Consider the following 18,848-nt stretch of genomic DNA (forward strand, 5'->3'; position numbering starts at 1 on the left):
GCATTCTAGCATACAGCAAGCATTCAAGAAATGCACTCGAGTGTGTCTTGGACAATTCCATCTCCAATGAACCCAATGAATACATGCACACAAACAATACGTGTGCACAAATCACAGTAGCAGTATTTTCCACAGGTACGTCAAAGGGAAAGTACTAAGTATGAGGTTTCAAAACTATCCTCAGTAACCTCTGAAACCACCACATACGCAAATCAGTCACCAGCAGTCTAAGAATAGTCATACAATTGCAAGACATATGGACCTATCACTACGTAAACCCATAATGATACACTACTACTTCAGATGGTACACAGATATACAAGTAGCAACAGCAATGCAAAAGCTTCTAAACGTACCCTTTAGGAATGGAACACTGTAACCAGTTAGAATACGCCACCTGGTATCTAACTGCAACCAGAATACTACAATGTTATTTGCAGCATGAAAACAACCCATCTAAACCTTCAACAACTACTGTGTTACAAACATATGCTGAAACACTTCCAAAGTATGAGCAGTTACAGTTTGCTAACAGGTACGTAACTACCATCACCATTCTGCAGTAGCACAGTACGATGCCACAATACTTGCAAACCAGCAGCAGCAACCAAACACGTAACGAAACAGTGGTACAGAAAGGAAGCAGGTAAACATTTACAAAACACCACCTGCTATACAACGCCACCCATCCTACCAACATGTATAGGCCAGAAATCGTAAACCCTTACATTTCCTCCTACTTCAAGAGTACACCTTAAAAAGTGCTGCCACCACTCCAAACTTGACTGTAACTCGTTGTGCATCATAGCAGCAAAGACATTTTGAAGGGTTTTTTTTTTTTAAATCCAGCATGGATTTCTTTTCCTCACAGACCCAATGATTATGCAAAGAAACACAGGTACTGCGTTCATTGCACAGTACACTGGTTCAAAGCATAGTACTTATGAAGTACTAGTTATGAGGATCCACAAAGTAAATAAATATATGCAATGTAGTGTACTGCAGAGTAATGAAACACCTGGTCTAACATATTTTGTTCTCTTTTCCCACAGATAATGCAGCAACGAGTACTTGGGAGGATAGCTCAGCAGCAACATGCTTGCCTTGGAAGCAAGCCGCACCGAGCAACACAGGTTCCATCCCAGGATCTGCGCTAAGAAATCTCTGGGTATTAAGCGCGTTATAAATAACCTATCATATCATAACCTATCATACTACAACATTTCACGTTCAGTACACAAAAAACATCACAGGCCCTCCTCAATCCAAACAGTAAGTATGCAAGTATTGGTATCATACTTCTCTACAGTGTCCACAGTGCAATGTGTGCACTCATTTCTGAAATACACATAGCAATGGCACCATTTACAAGGCACACCTATATTACACTACACAGCTTGTGCCTACGCCCTACACGCTTCACTACACCCAGTACAGTGTCGGGGCTCCAGCCATGCACTCAATATTGTACACTCTGCCCACAATTGCCACTCCACTGTACAACTATGCATATAAACATCTATCCACGTACCACAAACCCCACACATAACACAGCCACCTACCCCTTAGCCACGGCAGCTGACATTGGCTGCCATTTTGTCCACACAATACATAGCCTATTTCCTAGATACACTGTTCACCTACGCCTATAATAAGTGGACACACTGAATGCACTTCACTACAGTAATAATCTGCACAATCACAACAATGCAAATTGATGAATACATCCATACATCTTATGCAACGGTCCTAATTGCTGTAACATTTGGCTCCTTGCATTTTACTGGCACTGTTTAGACCATTAGGTCATGCTCATTGTTATGTACATAATTTCAAAAGAAGGTCTCCAACATATATTTCACTGCAGCACATGGTACATAGCTCTGCAGGCATATTGCAAACACTGTGTTACTGCTTAAGTTTTTAAACTTCTGTTTCCCTTTCTTATTGTGTAAAGGAAACACCATTTGAACACCATAACCTGCTTACAATGTTTCAAGGACGTACACAGTAATTCCTTTTCTTTGACCAACAACAGCCCCAAACATGTTCATGCTGTAAGATACCAAAGTGCGTACGATGGGACACCCACCCACGTATGCTGAGGCAGCGAACATACAGTCTGCCATCGTCCACCGTTGCCTCATAGTACACTGCACATATAAATGTTCCTTAGGGACTGTATAAGCACATTTTATGTATGTTGCCATCTGTGCATTGAGGGCAGCATGTGTATGACACCATCATTTCTACTTATACGTCTACTGCCTTCACTGTAATGACACTACCAACATTCGTAAATGCATGCTACAATCAAAACACGTTGCCGGCGGAATCCTTTCTTTTTTTTCCAGCATCATCTCCGGAAAGCGAAACCTAACATACCTCTCCTTGAACAGGACAAACGCTCATTGTAAAACAGACTTGAGTGGGAAGCATGTTTAGCTCCAAGATCAGACATTGTATGGAACTGTAGAAAAAATTGATACATAACTTACAGTGCAGTTGCTCTGCCCATGTGCCCCAAAGGTAGTCTGCAACGCTTCCATACGCCTTACACTACAATTTGTCACCCACCTAATACAAGCATGGAAGTTGCCATAGTTATGCAAGTAAAACTTTACATCACATGTGTATTACAATAAAATGAATTCAGCTGCAGGTCTGTATGCATATTTATAAAGTTACTTTACCGCTCACTTTCTCTCTGTACATTGTACAGAGGTTTGTGATGGCAGTAGGCACACGCCGTTATAGTGCCATGTCTCCACCATTCCCCGTAAATTGCAACTGTGATTGTATTTCGCTTTGTTGCCATTCTTCCCCACCCCCTGCAAAACCAGACATAAAGGACAAGTCGAAAAGGGAAAACAATTTGTGCACTGAAACAGTACAACTTCTGCTCACTCTTGCAGTGCTACTTTCCCTCTTTTGCCCTTACTATGGCCTTTCACACAATTACTAGTTGTACGCACCCTCAGTGTATTGAAAGTGATAACGGTCACAGGAGCATGCATCAGTCAACCGGCACACAAACATTGACAGCTCACATTTCATTGTTGCATTTTTAGCAAACCAGCTCTTGCATTCTCCTGCACTCCGAGGTGCACCATGAGGGTTCTTTTTTAATTAATTTATTTGCACACACACAGACACATTGTGCGTGGGTGGAACAACACTTGCGACCACTGTCATGTTTTGTAAAAAAGAAACACATGAAAGCAGCGTCTGGTGGCAACATTTGAAAGACGTTTTGCTTGTGTGGAGCCCTACAATCACAGTATTACCTACAAAACAGAGAGCAAGGCAGTGGGTTAACATATGATGCTACTCAATAATACACAGTACATGGTCCATGAGGCAGCCACCTATGACGACATTCTTCCAGCTAACTCTTCTCCTGTTCACTGCCACTAATAAGGGCTACTTAGAGCTATTCTTATTCCTCTTTTTCTCAGATACCTAGCACCTTACTGCGCCTGCCACACCTTCCACTTTCCAGCAGAAGGGTGCTGGACCAAGCATTGCAAGATTACCATAAGCAAATTCTTCATCGTTATTATCTGGGGCGACTGATACAGGCCTGTATGTCCATTTGCGGTTCCAATAATATGAATCAACCTGCAAACATTTATGCTGTATGGCATCCCAAAGCCAACAGCTGTAACCTTGTCTACCTTGAAAACAAAACGTGTTCTTCCACACGGGCCACCAAGCACCACTAGCTACTCCTTTTCCCACTTTTCTCACTTTGCTAGAACGACTCTCCACAAGTAAAGTCAGTGACGGCAGTGACTGTTGCAATGGTGTATGCCGCGCACACGTATAGGTAATCGAAGCGATGTACACATTACAATTACACACAATAGAAACACCAACAGCGTTCTTTGGCCATCTAAAATACTACGCAAAAGAAAGCTAAGAGTCAGATGGCCTGCTGTCCTGTATAAGGTTGTACTTAACTGCATTGATGGTGTGGTCGGCTGCAAATGTATGTGGGTCGGTCTGTACATTATGCAGACTTTGCATGAGTAATGCTTAGTAACACGTGTCATGTCGCAATATCTTCCTTCACTCTCAAAGCACAGGGTATGATCAGGGGCACACCAAACCAAACATAGATGGTGGCATGCCAGTCCGTGAACGGCAACAATTCCAATGACATACACCATATGCAAGTGCAGCCACTTCACACCACCTCTAGTGGTGTACCAACTGCAAAATGTCCTCCACAACCATTCTGTAATGGTGAGCACCCACAGGAGACATGCATATTTCCAAGAGTGTGCGCTTCAGTTACATATCAGTATAGGAACGGACCCAAAAAACATTCTGAAACCTACTTCCAATTAGTGTTCTGACTGTTAGGTCAAAGGGCCCTAGCCATGCGCACAAGGCAGTAGGGGCTTGCCACTCCCAACACAACATAGTACACCCATTACAAATATCCTGATATCATCTGCAATAGTCTCCCCATCCTCAGTGGGCTCTGAAGGTAGTCGCCTGTGCAGCTACCCGACAATGAATTATATGTCAGTACCTGCATACATGGGCCATGTCGCAAAGGTTACACGGTAAAAAAATCCTTTCATGTCCTAGTTTCTTATTACACTCCATGAACCAAGGCTCTGTTCACGGCCACACCATTCCAAACGCAAACGTTGTCTTATCTCACCAATGCTGCTGGAGGAAGTATAACATGTCCTGCACAATGATTCTACACAGACGCGTACCTTAGGACATTGACATATTTAACAGTGTGTGGGATGGAACAAGGTATGGGTATATATGGTTACATACACTTACTGAACTTAGACAAGGAAAATGAAATACACTCTGTATACATATATGTGCAATCAACATACCATTATCACAGTGCTCCCATGCATGTTCCAATGTCTTACTGCACTCCCTGAAGCAAGGCTCTGTTCACGACCACACCATTCCAAAGGCAAATGGTGGCATATATCACCACTGCGGCTGTAAGAAGTCTAACATGTCCTCCACGGGAATCTGCAAACGTGAGTTCCTTAGGACACTTACATATTTAAAAGTCTGTGGGATGTCACAAGGTATGGTTATAATAACTTTTCCAAATGAACTAAGACAAAGGGAATGCACTCTTTCTACATATGTGTGCAATGCACATACCAATATCACAGTGCTCCCCTACATGGCTGCATAGCGTTGCAGGGGTGGGCCCAACAGAATAGTCCTTGGACACACCCACTAGAAGACAATAGAGCCATGCATGGGAACATGTGGCCATGTAGCTTTCCTGCCTACAGGTACGTATGGGTACATTAATGAACCCAACCAAGGCAACATTCTGAAAACTACTTCCAACCAGTGGCCAGACTGTTAGGTCCAAGGGCCCCAGCCATGCACACAAGCCAATAGGGGTTTTGTAGGCACAACACAACATAACACACCGACAGTAAATATCCTCATATGGTCCCCAATGCACTCCCCATCCCCAATGGAGTCTGCCTGCATTCACCAAAAAATGATAGTCGCCTCTACAGCTGCCTGCCAATGAAGCATACATGAGTATAAAAGGCCCATATTGCAAAACTGTGATGGCAAAAAATTCCTTCCATGTGCCCATTTCTTACTACCCTCCCTAAAGCAAGGCTATAGCCAAGCCCTACCCTCTTGGGTACATGCGGAGGCCTACGGCCTCCACCCATGCACCCAAGAGCCTAGTCCTTTAACAAACCCAGTAGAAGGTAATAGAGGCATGCATGCTACCATGTGGCCACGTAGCTTTCATAAGTACAAGTACGTATAGGTACACTTACGGTCTCAAACAAGGCTACATTCTCCAACTTACTTCCAACCAGTGGCCAGACTGTTAGGTCCAAGGGTCCTAGCCATGTACACAAGCCAGTACGGCTTTACAGGCACAACACACCATAGTACACCACCTGCAAATATCCTCATATTGTCTCTAATGCACTCTCCATCCCCAATGGAGTCTGCCTGTACTGACCAAAAAATGATAGTCCCCTGTGCAGCTACCAGCCAATGAAGTATAAGTGAGTAGCTGTGTTAAAGGTCCATATCGCAACTCTGTGATGGTGAACAAATCCTTCCATTTGGCAATGTCTTACTGCCCTCCCTGAAGCAAGGATGTGCCCAAGCCCTAGGCTCTTGGGTGCATGCGGAGGCCTACGGCCTCCGCCCATGCACCCAAAAGCCTATGCCTTGCCCACAACCACTGTAAGACAATGGAGGCCTACATGGGAACATGGTGCCACATACCAAACTTGACAAACGTACCACAACCACCGACACCCCTACCCACCGCTGCAACACAATGGGAACCCACAACATCAACATAACCACCGGCACCCCTAGGCAACAGCGGGATGTCAGCAGGTGTGGTTATAATACTGTATCCAAATGAGCAACGGCACAGGGAATGCACTCGTCATACATATGCGTTCAATGCACATACCATTAGCACAGCCATTAGCACAGTGGTTCCATACATACCTGCATTGCGTTGCAGGGGTTGTGCCGAAGACCTAGGCTCTTGGATACATGCGGAGGCCTACGGCCTCCGCCCATGCACCCAAGAGCCTAGTCCTTGTACACATCCACTGGAAGGCAATAGAGGCATGAATGGGAACATGTGGCCACGTTGCTTTCCTGACTACAGGTACCTATGAGTACACTAACGGACCCAAACAATGCAACATTCTCAAACATATTTCCAACCACTGGCCAGACGGTTAGGTCCAAGCGCACTAGCCATGCACAAAAGGCAGTAGGGGCTTTGCATTCACAACTCAACATAGTACACTGACTGCAAATATCCTCATATTGTCGCCAATGCACTCGTCATCCCCAATGCAGTCTGCCTGCACTGACCAAAATATGATAGCCGCCTGTGCAACTAACCACCAATTAAGTATATGTGAGTAGCTGGGCCAATGGTCCATATCGCAAAAGTGTGCTGGTAAAAAATACTTCCATATGCCAATGTGTTAGTGGCCTTCCTTGAAGCAAGCCAGTGACAAAGCCCTAGCCTCTTGGGTACATGCAAAGGCCTATGGCCTCCACCCATGCACCCAAAATCCTAGTCCTTGTACACACCCACTAGAAGGCAATAGAGGCATGCATGGGAACATGTTGCCACCTAGCTTTCCCGACTTCAGGTACGTATGTCTCCACCAACGGACCCACACATGCCAACATTCTCACACCTACTTGCAACCAGTGGCCACACTGTTACGTCCAAGGGCCCTAGCCACGCACACAAGGCAGTAGGGGCTTTACAGGCACAACATTGGATATCTAATGGATAGTTCCCAATTTTTTGATGAAGGGGGATTAGGCTGCAAAAAGGAAGTGTATGCAGATAAAGGAGAAAACAGCAGCCTAATTACCTCTCTCTTAGCTCACCGACTGAACCGGACGGTGGGGTGTGGTGTACTTTATCTATTACATAAATTAAAGTACGAGTGTATGATCATGCCAAAGTCTTAAAAACATTAAAACAAATGTTATTCATTGCACAAAATGTCCTTGTAATAATAAAAAACACAACAGGAAATGGGTGCTTTCCAGAAGGCACACAAATGCAAAAGGATAAACATTTCATTAGGTTATTCTCAAAAGCCCATTGTAGGGCAACAGGCAAGGTGAGATTAGTATGTGACAGATGGATGTTGTCAGATTACTAATGTAAAACATATCTTTGTTGTCATATCACAGTAGTTTCCTTTCACAGGAAATTCTTAGTGGTCAGAGACAGATATTGTAGTCTCAATCTTTACTAGACAGATCTTTTGTGTCTAATGGATGTCTACATATGTTTCGGCTGGAGTCGCATTTGGAGACCATCCCTGGTGTCTCACTCTTTGGTAATAGCCCTCTTCAGGACAGTTGATTGCTTGGTAGTTAATGCAACAGTAGTACGTTTCCTAAAAAATATTTTCAAGTCTTGGAGTCGCTATGGACAAAAGTAAAAATAAAAATGTGTGTATTAGCGATTACATCTTTAAGAAGGCATGGGTCATACTGTATCGGGTACATATCCCCATTATTACACACCACTGGCCTGGTCAGTATCTCTCGGTTGGACTGGAGTTTGCTGTCAATGCTTTGTTGAAAGGAAAGGTGTTCTTTCTTTTTTAAGACTGCATGATGTAGCTGCCTTGAGTATTTCCTTCCATTTATGAAGGCTGAGTCCTGGGGTACCCTAAGAATAACCCACAATTTGGTTATTCATCTGTATTCGTTTTAATCCAAGTCTATACATATTTGCTAGAGTCGACTTTTGGCACTGTACCTCTCTTCTGCGTTCTCAAAGGATGCTCTGCGTCTCATGCTCTGCTATCGGCTTCTGAGCTTTTTCCAAACTTGTGGGCTTTGCTGTCTGCAGGGTCTCCTCCCCTATCAGGGGTTGCGCTGCCGGGCGCTTCCCTGGCTAACCTATGTTTCTCTCTGACTCCATTTGCTGCGGTGTCTATTCCCACTTCAGCTTCTTCATCCTAGTTAATTGGGAATTTCTTCTTAAAGACACATATTCATTTTCTGGTTGAAAATAATAGATGGCAGTGTTTTCTTCATCAGAGTCTCTATATTGTATGTCCTTTAAGTTGTCTGATATTCCCAAACAGGTGATTTAAGGATATTATTTGGGGGTTCTTTAGAACAATGATAGTCCCTGTCTCTCCCGGTGAGTGCCCATTTGCCTCTACCCCTAGGGAGGGTGTTGCTAAGCATGCTTAACTCCTCAGCCTCACGGGGGAGGGGCTCCACCTTGGGGAGAATAGGCAAATTCCCCCGATTTGTCATAGATAGGAGAGTGATGGAGAGGGTAACTAAGTGTGATATACAGCCCATTGGAAGGTAGGATCATGATATGGTGCTCATGGATATAGCAACGTCAGCGATGACAATTTGAGTATCTAGATGGTGATGTAATAATTATCTCTAAAAGGGCAGGGTCTTTGCAGAAGAGCTGGAGAAGAAACTAGGGGAATACTTCCAGGTCAATGACACAGTAGATGTGGGGACTGGCACAGTGTGAGAAGCAGGGAAAGCCACTTGTAGAGGTTTACTAATGAGGGAGGGGGCACACAGGAAGAGGCAGAGCGAGACCCTGGAGAAAAAGCTGATTGAGATTCAAGCATTGAATATTTAATTATTTGAGGGTGTGTGCGGGATGGCAAACGTCCTAGATGAGTTGAAAAGAAAAAAAGATGCATTTTAAAGCTATTCGAGTGGGGGAAACTGTGCAGAAACAGAGATTCCTCAAACAGAAGGTTTATGAGAAGGAGGATAAGCCAGACAAACGTTTAGTGGCCAGGCTTCCGCACAGAGGATGGAGAGGTGAGTTGAAAGTATAAATGATGCTGACAGAGTTCTGAGTACTTCACCGTTGGATATAGTAGGTTGCTTTGCAGCATTCTATAAGGGGCTCCACAGGAGTCAGGCTGGACTGGCAACGGAAGGGGTGGAGAGATACTTGGATAGGGTTTGCTTACCGGTGCTAATAGCGACGAAGGCGGTGGAGTTGATTCCCCTTCAATGACGGAAGAGGTTGCGGGATCTATACGTATGCTTCTGACGGGGAAAGCCCTAAGGGAATGATGGTTTCACAGTGGATTTTATAAATGGTATAAACTGGTGCTGGTGATGCATTTGTCAACATTGTTTTATCACATACTTGATACTGTACAGCCCACGTCCCCATTCCATGATGCTTTGATTTCAGTTATTCATAAGGCGGGAAGGGACCCTATTTATTTATTTTTATTTATTTATTACATTTGTGTTGCGCACAAACAGCCCTTGGGCATCAAGGCGCTGTTACTTGCGGGGAACTTAGTTACAAGGTAGGTACAGCTGGGAAATGCAATTTGCACATTATACGTTAATACATTAGGGTACAGAGTCAAATTATAAATACATTTTGAAATTTATCAGGAGATGCAGGTTACTGTGGCATACATCAGGTGAACAGTGCAGTTTTCATGGCTTTATGGAACGCCATGAGAGATACCGCGCCTCGAAGGGTAGGAGGTAGGGCATTTCAGTGTGAGGGTGCGAGGTAGGGCAAGCTGGCGCCACCTGCTCTTGCTCTCTTTACCATGGGCACGCTAAGCATGTTGGCTTAGGATGTTCTAGTTAGCCTTGTGGAGGTGCAAGGGTGGATCCTTTACGATAGGTAGTCAGGTGCGGAGAGGTGGATGCACTTATGAGTCAGTATCAGTGCTTTGAATATGATCCTCTCTTTTACTGGGAGCCAGTCGGCTGATTTTCTGGCAGCCGTGATGTGTTCTTTTTTGGAGAGGCCTTGTGCTGCATGGAGCACATTGTTCTGGATGACTTGCAGTCTTTCCAGGTTTTTTGTGAATGTCCCTAAGAAGAGTACATTACAATAATCTAGCCTTGAGCCAGTAATGGCTCTGGCTATATTGGTGCAGTTTTCCTTGGAGAGGAAAGGCCTAGCTGCGTTAATGAGTTTAGCATGGTACGCCGCTGAGGAGGCAATTGCATTGACTTGTCTATTCATGGATAGGTTAGGATCCAGATGAAATTTGGATGATATAGGCTGGGTTTTTTGGGGCTTAAATATGGGCGAGAACATTTTTACATGGATGCTGGCAGTGAGGGTTGAGAGTTTGATGCCTAGGTTGCCAAACTCAAATCAGGTTGGTTTTATCTGAGGCCGGCAGGGAGCAGATACATTGTGGAAGACTTTGAATTTGATGGCAGAAGTCAGAGGAGAAGTGAGGAATTTGGTACTTCTGGCACTTGATGCAGAGAAGGCCTTTGACCAGGTGGAATGGGGCTTCCTTTATGATGCCTTAAAGCCGTTTGGCTTTGGTGATAGATTCCGTAGAGGTATAGCCCTTGGTACTCTGAATTTAGGGCTCGGGTGGCGGTCAACTGGGTGACTTCAACTCCTTATGATATACAGAGGGGAACCAGGTAGGCATGCCCATTGTTCCACTCCTGTTTGACCTAACCCTGAAGCCTTTGGTGAATCATATACAGGAGTCAATGCAGATTTGTGTTATTAAAGTCTGCGAAAAAGTATATAAGCTCGGTATGTATACAGATGATATCTTGTTGCACCTCTGCAACCCTCGAGAGTCGATACCGTTGGCAATATTGGTGATTCAGGAATTTGGTGAGATAGTGGGCTTCAAGGTCAGTTTTAAGAAGCCAATCCTCTTGCCTTTTAATAGGGATCCGGGAGCAGACCTGAGTGACCTGACTCCAAGTGTAAAGGTTGAAATATTTCATGGTGATGGTGATTGGAACATTGGAGGGCCTGTTTGCTTACCAAGTTGATATGAGAACTTGGGAGAGGCTGACTATGTTGTGGTTGGGTCGATTGAACGCCCTGAAGATGACCATATTCTCTAAAATGTTATACCTATTTCAGATGCTGCCAATTGAGATGCCATACCATGTTTTTAAGGAGGTGAAAGAGAAGTTTGTGTGGTTCTTGTTGGCGGGGCAATGAATAGCATTCTGAGTGAGGAGCTAATTTTGCCTAACGATGGGGGAGGGGTGGGGTTCGCAGATGTTCAATGTTATTATAGGGCATCCCACATGAGAGCTTTCATCCCGCATTTACGTATGGATAGTGTGACAAATGTTCGGATGTCGTCCCTTCTCCCTTAGGGAGAGCCTCTCCTTGTGAGGCCAGGAAGGTGAGGCTGCTAACCGATAATCCCCCCTGAGGTTGGTACTCAGTGGGGGGAGCTCATGGGGAGGGAACTAGGGAAGAGAATGCAGTCCCTCCACCAATCACCTGACCCTAGACCCCCTTCCTATGACCATAAGAACAACTCCTTCCCTAATAGGGTCATCCGTTATTGTCACTCTACCATTCCCCTAGAAGTACTTGGATGAGGAAGAATAGGAATTCCTTAAGTGAAGATCCTTTTCCCAGTACTGTGATGAAGAACTCCACCGACTCACAAGGGAACCATAAGATCAGTACTGTGAAGAGGGAAAAGTGAGGAAACATGAAGATTTCCCCGTTGAACAGTCTAGTGGTTACCAACATTCTATTGGTCCAACTGTAGTAGAAACACAGGAGGGAAACCAGGACCTGTTGTCAAACCCTCCCTCGAGGAGACAGAAAGAGTGAAGCTGCACTGCTAGAGAAGGGATTGTGGTCTAGTGTGCCTTTCTGGGAGTCAGGGTACCTCTGGCAGCTGACAAGGTGCCCAGTCCTCTCTGGAGGAATCCCAGAAGAGGAAATACTCCCTGGAGGAGCCCAGATACAAGATCCATCCGACTGGGTGGGAAGGAGTAGAGAAAACTGCTACCCGAGATGCAGAGTTGCCACTTGGGGCGAGCAGAGACTGTCTGCAACCGGCAGGTGGGAGAAAAGCGTGGAGTAGCAGGCACCAGCCCGAGGCAAGCCTTGAAACACTTCCGCACTGCGGAGCCACCATAGAGGAGGCTGAAAGTGAGGGAGCAGAGAAGGCTACCCAGAACTTGAGAGGCTGAGAGACGGCGTCCCAGATCGGACTGCATTCCGCAGACCGGCAAACCAGAAGTAGACGTGGGTGTGAGGCAGAAACTTTCCACCTGACCGTAGGGTACGGTGAGGAGCTGCAGACCCACATTACTTCACGTTGCAGAGGCCCTGCAGCGTACCCCAAAGCAGAAGGAGAACCAGAGCGACAGGACTAAGGTGGAACCGTCAACTAGCGTCTTCCAATTAATGGAAGTCCAACATACAGAATAGAGGTACAAGGGACATTGGGGAAACTCCAGGAAAATACTGCAACTGGGTCTGGGACCCACACCAATATGGGGAGAAACCAAGAAACTAGAGAGTAAAACATATGAGAGCAATTCTTGGCAGGCGAGTAAACCAAGTCTGCACAGAAGATTAAGAAATCGTGAAAAGAATGTCATTGTAGAAGGACCATACAAATGCAGACAGTGCTTGGCAAGAGAGTAAACCAAGTCTGTATGTAATACCACAGCTTGTACGTGAATCCAAGCTAGTCTTCTTCATAGCAGTACCTAGTAGGTGGAAACCACGTCTGCCAACCAGGGTCAGGGACCCACCACAGCTTGGAAGTGCACCCAAGCTACTCCTCTTCAACGTAGTACCTGGTTGGGGAAAACCAGGTCTGCTGACCAGGGTTAGGGGGGCCCTCCCCCCAATGGTCTGCCGCCCCCCCACCCCCACTAGGGACCAGGAAGGCAGGTATCATTGCTGTCCAGCACTCAGATCACAGCACCAAACTCAAGTGATCTGGCACAAGTTCGGACCAGGATTGCGCTGAAATGGTCCAGAGTTTTCACACCCCACCCCAAAGTTAGCAGGGTGTCAGGATCCACTGGCCCAAGTGGATCTATATTGAAGGATCAGTTAGGCCGCAACAGAGCTTAGCAACACACGTCTCCTTCACGCGCTGGCTCGACAGCACTTCACTAACAATTGTTGAACTGTATTTTAAGCCTGAGAAGGCCTGGGGCAGGAAAAGATACCCTGCAGCAATTGATGAACTTTACAAGAAGCCTGAATAAGGCCAGGAAGGGAGATGGTCCCCAACACTTGAGGAACTGAACAAAACTTTCTTTTCATTTAGTTTAAACTTAGAGTGTGAGGGGCAGGGTTAGGATTCTGACATTGGGACTTTTTCTTTTGGACATTCTGACACTGATACTAGTTATTTTGGTTGAGGCAGAGAATCGTCTCTTAGATTTAGGGCAAGATAGTGTTTTCTTTTCATTCCTCACTTAAATAAAAGATTCTGCTAATCACTATGACCCCTCTGTGACAGGGATTTGGCCTGGTTGACACAAACTGGGGGACCCTGAGATTTTCCAAGTTGACTAAAACTAATTCTAGTCATATAGATCCTGGGAAACTATAATTATTGCCCCCTGATTTAGTGGATACGAACCGGGGGATCAACAACAGTAGTAAGTAGCATAGTGAGACCTTTGACCCCACTACCAACGACACTAGGCAATGATGGATTAAAAATCAATGATTATCCCTTTGGGGGCAATAATAGGGTGGGACTTACCTTCACGTCTTTAACCTTCCAATCCATTTATCTGGTTAGGAAGAATCTTGAGGGAAATAGTTATGAACTACTAAGTTCGTATAACTGCTAGATCCCTGGGAGGGAAAAGATAATACTCTCCTTCGATCTTCAGATCCATGTACCTCCTGACCTACTCGCATATTTGAGCCAGAGACAGACGGAAGGGCTGAGAATTCTATCACTCTTCCCCTGTGGACAAAACATCCGAGTCATAGGTGTTGGATGTTTTTACCCATGCAGCCAAGCCCTACCATAAAACTGTGCAGTACTGGCATTGAAAACATCACGATGGCCAGAACTCCCCAGAGAGTGCACAGAGAAAACATGAAGAATAGGCTTCCACCCATTTTTGCCTATGTTGTGAGCACAGGAGGGCACTGCCTAAAACCACCATTGGGCTACACACACAGTAGCCTGAAACCATTGGAAATGGCAATGCTGATTGCCAAAAGCAACCCAGAACTGTGGGGAATTCATTTTCTTAATGTCAAAAATGGATGCAATACTGGTGCTCACCACTATCAGAACGCCGGCGTTTTAAAACCACCAGACTTTTGTGTAAAACTGAACAAATGAACCCAAACCAGGCCAAGGAAAGACTTGCTAAGAGGTGGATACAATGTAAAACTATATTCTGAAATGACTTGAAGGAAGTAATTATTTATTGTATATATAAAAAATAGCTGGGGATGTCAGCAGCTTAAGTGAATTTGGGTTTAAAGCCACTAAAATCGAAAGGTTTAGAATAAATGAGTGACCTACTTGTGAGTGTCACATAGGTTGCAATTGTTTAAATGTCATAGTTTTGAACTTAGAATCAGCATTCTAGCTGCATGTGCAAAAATTGTAAGTTGGATTTGAATGTAGAAAACTGGGAACTAAAGGGACATTTAGCTGAAGCCTGGCTGAAGAGAGTGAATTCTGCCCGGCAACTACCCCCGACAGGAGGGAAACCTGCTCAGCCACTCTTCCCAGGCCTGGCTGCATTCTGCTGCCCCTGCCAAAAGGAGATGACACCTTTCTGATTGAATTAGGGGAGTGGCACCTGGGGACTACAGGAAACTAAACAAAGCACTGTCACTGGCTAAGACAAATGTTATATTGGGGGGGGCCGTAAAGTGGCTTCCTCTTGGGAGAAACTGGGAGGGGCAGTGACTGTGAGAAGCAAGCTGAGCTTGGGGGAAGTGGATAAACCAGAAATTCCACCATGTGCTTTGGAAAACCACACCCCTTTGGGGATAGAGCATGATTTTAAAAAGATGGATAATTCACAGTGCGGACTTGTCAAAATTAAATAAATAACATCATCATTCTTGCGATTTTTCTATGCACATTTTAAGAGGTGTTAGGACCCTGTGGGATGTTCTTGGGGATAGTAGCGGAAAAAAAGGTTGTTACTCCAAATGTATGCATGTTAAAAATCTGAAACTTTATCATCTGAAACCCATATCCCTGGTGCATGTGTGTGTAAAATCTGGAAAGGTTTAGAGGTCGTTATCTGGATGAAAAAGGGGAGAATTCTGTCATAAGTGGACACGACATCGTACAAAGACAGGGATCGGATGGTTTGGTGCTACAGAAAATATGTTAACTGGACCTGTAATATTAGAAAAATGGTACATAGATAAATATGTATTTGGGTCAGAAATAGATTTGTGTGCAATTTGACAAGGGGAGGTTCCTCTGACCATAAAACCTACAGCATCACTCTGACACTCCATTTCTTTCCCCCAATCATGGGAGAGAGGAAAGCTTGGCCAATGATAAGTGAGAGGGGCAGGCTTAACTAGGCCCAGGCACACACCCATTTTCAAAACACATAAAAAGAGCCACTGGAACCCAGGTAGAGACATTCACTTTCCACTATCTTGCAGGACGCTTTGCCGGGAGACTTCAGACTTCACATCCACAGATCCAGACTTCAAATCCATCAATCTCCAGAGACCAGAAATTAACTCCAGAATTTGTAGCAGAGAGGCCTGAATCCACAAGCTGAATCCTCTTCAGCAGGCCTCAAAACCAACCAAACTATTCAACAGCCGGGCGAGCTGTTTGAATTCTTGGCCAAGAACTTTTGCAAGAACCTGTAGCAGTATCCAGAAAGCAGTGCTGTATCCGGAACCGCTAGCAGAACCGATAACAGAACCAGAGAGAACCAGAGACCAGATCGCTGTGAAGAACTGCTAGCAGAAGTCCAGCCAATCCTGACCCGATCGGTGACGAAGTCGCATTCCTGTCCAAAATCTAGTGTTAGTACCCAGCTAGCACTGTGCCAAAACCAATCTCTTAGTTTAAAATAATCTAATCCAAACTATTTTAGCCTATTAGAACTGCCTCCTAGAATCGTGTCATTCTGTCATCTTTAAAACTGAAAACTGTCATCTGTCATTCTGAGCTTTACAATTTCAAATCCGAAAAACTACCTTTACTAAATCGGCCGTATCTCCGGAACAGTTTGAGCTAGGAGCAAGTTTGAACTGCCATCTTAAAGCTAAGATTCTAAGCTTTCCAACGAGTCTAGAACTAACTTCCTACTCCTTATAGTGCCTCCGTAATTGCGCTCGACGCACGCGACTAAATTTGCTGCCATTTGACATTTTGCTTAATTTCAGCCACGTGTAAAAATATTTGTCCTTGCCTTCCTTGCTGAAATTCGTGTGCAACCTGACAATCATTAATAGAGCATTGCTAAAGTGATCCTGAATTAATTTAAAGTATCTCTCACTCACCCGGAACCTCCTATAGGGAATTAAAAGCAATTTTAGCATATGTTTCACTTAATTGCAACCACATCAAGGTATCTTGCCTGTGTTTAAAACTTCTACCTGTTTTCCTCTAAGCTTGCTAGGGTGGAACTGAATTATATTTGATTGCATTCCTGAGAACTGTGTGCTTCCCTCCCATCTATTTACCTTGCATAGGGGGGGGGGGTGAATTGTCAAAGAAAAGTGATTACATTGTCTTTTGTTCAAGTCATATCAAGTTTATTTTCTGTACTGCATTTTCATTCATCATTGCATTGTCCTTGAAGCCATAAAAGCATTCTCAGCTACTTTATCCTCTCTATATCACTTCTAAGCCATCAAAAAGAGTCTACCACTGTAACATTATCCATTGTTGATCACTATCATCTTCACAAGTGTGCTATCAAACATTAATTTATTATAAAAGTGTGATATATATATATATATATATATATATATATATATATATATATATATATATATATATCAGAGAAACTGAAGGAAGAAAGGCGGACCGCACTCAGCATGGATCCAGAAGGGTCCCACAATCCCAAAAGGGGAGAGGACCCCCAGAAAGAATGCACAATGCTCACACAATATGTGAAGAATGTAAAAATTATTTTAATAATAACAATAACCTGCACGGTGTGTGCAGAGCAAAAAAAAGGGGGGGGAGACTGGGGAAACAGCAAGACAGACAGAGGCAGGACGCCCGGTAAGCGGCCCACCCACAACGCGTTTCACGCTCAACTGAGCGCTTGATCACGTGGTGCAGAGCAGTACAGACACAAATAAATAAACAAAAGCGTGTAGTCCATCATCTATGTTGCCTGAGGTAAAAGTACCATGAAAAGCTGTTGATGCTGGCGGCCATATTGGAATAGCAGGTCAAAGATGAACCAGCATTGTAGCACACATACCGTCTTGCAATACACTAATAAAATGTATATATACTGGTACAGAGACAGAGATGCAATTCTGTACACACTGTCAATATACCATAATATAAATGCCTGATTGTAAAAAAGCAGAATTACACCATGAAAATATATATACATTCTGTACTTTTTAGAATTTCTACCGAATACATAGTCGATCTAAGGGCAGGTTAAAGTGCTAGAAGAGAAAAAAATGTCATTTATGGTCCGAATATGTCCAAGGAATCTTGGCATACATATGCATCAATGGACTTTGACCACATAGCAAACACTATAACTCAATAGTCTTGGTAGACGATGTATCGGGCACAGTGCCGCAGGAGGTAGCCATAGAAAAGCCACCAGAAGATCAGACAAATGAAGATATTTACAAATTAGTCAGTATTTCAAAACATAATTGTACAGTGCAAGACAGCAATCAATGTACCGTTTCTGTTTGAGTTATGTTCAAACCCATGATGGCATAAAGTGCAAGTACAAATCAAACAGGGGCAGCATAAATAGATGTGCAACAAGGCAAGGTCATAAAAACCAGATCGGCTTAAAGTGCAAGTGCAGATCAACCAATGGGCAGCATAAATATTATACAAGTCAGCAAGATCAAATGGACATGCCAAGATAAAAACTAGTCAACATTGACAATATGATAGTCAAATTGCAAAGCAACAATTAATATGCCATGTCAGTCTCTGGGCATAATGACATGATGACGTAAAGTGCAAGTGCCGGTTGGTCAAAAAGCAGCATATGAAGATGTGCAAAAACGCAGAATCACAATAGTGCAAATGCCGGTCGACCAGTAGATAACATACACAATGTATGGGTCAACAATTGTAATTGACAATAAATTCTAAAGGTTAGCTGGCACATATTATCAGAGCTAGAATACATAGGCATTTTTATGGGGTTGACTATATACCTCAGACTAGAACATGTACACTTGAAATCATCTGGTAAGGCCAACTTAGACAGCATCAAGATTTAAACATAGCAGACTACAACGCAGATTTTATATATGAGATGTGTCAAATTGCACATAGAGGGTCGTGAACATGACAGCTTAAAAAATGGGACTAAAGAAATAGCCAATCTCGCTTATAAACCAGAGTGGTAAT

At 44.1% G+C, this 18,848-nt stretch overlaps 1 protein-coding gene across 1 annotated transcript in view; it reads right to left on the reverse strand.

Annotated features, from left to right (window-relative positions):
- Nucleotides 1–18,848, reverse strand: part of LOC138520371 (dehydrogenase/reductase SDR family member 4-like) — a 290,361-nt gene that overhangs the window by 250,459 nt on the left and 21,054 nt on the right. The gene's annotated exons all lie outside the window — the stretch shown is intronic.

Source organism: Ambystoma mexicanum, chromosome 13 (genome assembly GCF_040938575.1).
Source record: "Ambystoma mexicanum isolate Mex_15411 chromosome 13, UKY_AmexF1_1, whole genome shotgun sequence".
Classification (NCBI taxonomy): domain Eukaryota; kingdom Metazoa; phylum Chordata; class Amphibia; order Caudata; family Ambystomatidae; genus Ambystoma; species Ambystoma mexicanum.